At 45.9% G+C, this 3,054-nt stretch overlaps 1 long non-coding RNA gene across 1 annotated transcript; it reads right to left on the bottom strand.

Annotated features, from left to right (window-relative positions):
- Nucleotides 1-550: 550 nt before the first annotated feature.
- LOC309478399 lies at nucleotides 551-1,811 on the bottom strand. Its single transcript, XR_014198968.1, has 3 exons — nucleotides 1,717-1,811; nucleotides 1,560-1,631; nucleotides 551-1,263 (listed from the first exon to the last, which is right to left on the bottom strand). It is a non-coding gene; the product is annotated as an uncharacterized lncRNA (long non-coding RNA).
- Nucleotides 1,812-3,054: the final 1,243 nt, after the last annotated feature.

Here is a 3,054-nt window from a genome sequence, read left to right as displayed (position 1 = left end):
GTTGAGAGACATTGTTAGAACCTGGGTGCTCCGCCCTATTAAAGGCTAAGGGTAGGGGGTGCTACATCTGTATCACCTGTGTTCAATTAATCAGTGTCATCTGTGTTTGTATTTAAGTTCCGTCTATTAGTCAGTCTTTGTCCAATCTCTGTTATATTTAGTGTGTTGCTACTAGTTCTGCTGTTTTGTGTTTAATTACATTAAACCTTCATTCTTGAAATTATATCTTTGTCTCTGTCTGCCTTCCTGCAACCACCTGTGACAGAAGATCGGACCAGCCCATATGGACGACAGGGCTACATTTGTCACCATTGTCCAAGAGAGCACAGAGTTTTTCTCCTTCATGGAGAACTTTATTCATTGAGCTGTCACTAGCCCCCATGACGATGAAACCCCTCAAGTTGCTTTTCTGGATCGGGGCCAATTTCCACCAGGCCATCGACCTCTGGTGAGCGTCGCGTCCCAATCCAGAGAACAACCATCACTAGCAGCCGCCGGGACACCCTTCCAGAGTCTCGTCCCGCCGAGACCACCCTTACAGATGTTGCCCCCTGGTGGGGCGATGGCAGTGCTGACTACGCCACCCCTTGGACAAGACTGGTGAAAGCAAGGGGACTCTATTTTATAAAGAAGCACGCACAGGCTTGGTTTAGCAAAGTAAAAAGATACAGTCTTTATTTTATCTTAGTTAAAAATGAGTCGCTTTAGGTTGTCAATAAATAACACACAAATCCATCATTTAACATAGGGATAAGCCATAGTTGGGTGGGCCACCAGAATATAAGCTTAACCAGGCCTAGGTTTCGATACCACACGTGAGCTAAGGCACACCACTTTAGAGTAGAACAAACACTACAAACTCAGCTTACACACCACAGCAACATTGCTCTTTGAGCTATTACAACAGATACACACTTCACAGCATTACACTGCACACATCGGTTCCAGATGGGTGAAACACTAAGGAAACCAGACTAGAACCCGGTGGGCTAATCTATCCTATGGGCCCAATCCACACTGAGGCTATTTATAGGGAAGAGAGGAAGACAAACAAAAAGAAAAAACCGCTAGCCGGTGGCCACAATCAGTTCACTAACACAAATCTCTTACAGCCCGCCGGCTAGTGGTAAAATAAAAGAAAAAAAGAAATGAATCAATCAATAAACAAAACGGAAAAGTGTCTAAAAAGCAGCACCTGCACATACATACACATTCAAACACATTCAAGAGAACAGCAGCCGACAATCTGATTGGCTGTAGCCTCTATAGAAACAAACAAACAAAAAAAAAGAAACAAGAGACCCAGTTGAGTGCTCTGTGCGCCTAAGATTCATAATCAGTCAGTCTATTTACATATAGCTACTAAACGCACGCACACACACGGCGAACACAAGACCCATAAATTAAATACTGTTAGGTCCTAACCAGACGTGAGCCGGTAGATTTACTGAGGGAAAACCCTCTACCATTACTTCTTTCAGCAAAGACCATGAAGCACATAACTTTGTTACACGTTTTGCTTTTTACCAAAACACATTATAATCAAAGCCATAACATACCTTTTTGCAGTCTAACGATTGGGTGAGTAGACAGTCTTCCGCGCTTCACGCATCCACCAGGGCCACTGAACGCTGGCAAACATAACAACGGAGCCTTATTACAACTAACGCAATATACCAGCAGGGATACGCTAAAACAGATAGAATAAAAGTGTACCTCCTCTACGCTTGTCACTCTAGGCATTCCAAACGCGTGTACACACAAAACAGTAGTGCCGTTGACAATCACTCGGTAACACCTTAGCCCATCAAGAAAACAATCAAACCTCCTTTAGTGCACTGAACCCAAGTAATCATTATAGTCATACAACAACAGATAGTTTGGACATACCTTGTGCTACAAACAGCACCCTCGGAACACTGCTGCACTCCAACACATTAGCAGCTAGCTACAGTGAATGGCTACCGGCATGAGGACCCCAGGTGCCTATACACCTGCCTGCTCTTAATTGCCAACCTCTCCCACCCACATTAGGTGACATAGCAATACGGGGAAGAGTGAAAGTAAGCGAGAGGCGGAGAAAGAGGGAAAAGAGAGAGGGAAAAGATAGCACCTCAAATCCACAGGCTACACAGAGCTTCTTCACGTCATGCCTGTCGAGCCCTCAGCCAAGATGGCCGCCGCCTCACTGCCCAAGCCCTCGGCAAAGATGGCCGCCGCCTGAGTCCTCAGCCACGATGGCCGGCGAAGCCACACTGCCTGAGCCCTCAGCCAGGATGGCCGCCGCCACGTCACAGCCTGAATCTGTTCCTGAGCCTGAGTCTGTTCCCGAGCCTGAATCTATTCCAGAACCTGAGCCTGTTTCTGAACCTCCAGATCCTCTGCTTCGCCTTGGCTCATTGGCTCTCCGGCTCCATCCAGGTATCCTCTTCCACCTGCTCCGCCTCCGTCAGTCGGCCCCCTGGAGTCGCCTGCCCTGCCTCCACCATGGCTCCTCCCTCCGACCTGGCCGCCTGCACAACCTGCTCCGCCCTAGTCCCTCCTGCCTTCAGTCTGCCCTTCACCTGGGCTGCGTTCAGCCCCGACAAAACGTTGCACAACGTTTTTTAAACAAAAACAGTGATGCGTTGAACACACTGTACTGATGATGCAAGAGTTGCAACTATGGCAGCTGAGAAGGCCATTCTTTGTGTTCTTTGTGAAGAATTTTCGGAGCCTGATGAAGTCGGTATAAATATGTGTTTAATACTACAAAATATGCCCGATGTTACAGTTACTGCACTTGCCGCCCAGAACAAAAGAGAACATCCCAATCGAGTGAAGGGATTGCTGAATCTGAAATGGAAGCACACATCTTACCTAATTCAGACTAAAACACATTTAGCCTCACATACTGACTTTATTTGTAGTTCAAACTGTTTTAATACCCTGTATTTTCTTTCTCATTTTTAGGAAAAGCACTTAATTACCATTGTTTATTTCTATAACAAATGTCATACACTTGCAATGAAGCTAAAAATACAAACAACTACATCATTATGTTGATATCCTATA

Source organism: Leuciscus leuciscus, assembly GCF_965113295.1.
Source record: "Leuciscus leuciscus genome assembly, chromosome: 16".
Taxonomy (NCBI): domain Eukaryota; kingdom Metazoa; phylum Chordata; class Actinopteri; order Cypriniformes; family Leuciscidae; genus Leuciscus; species Leuciscus leuciscus.
This window is presented reverse-complemented; position numbering and strand designations above follow the sequence as displayed.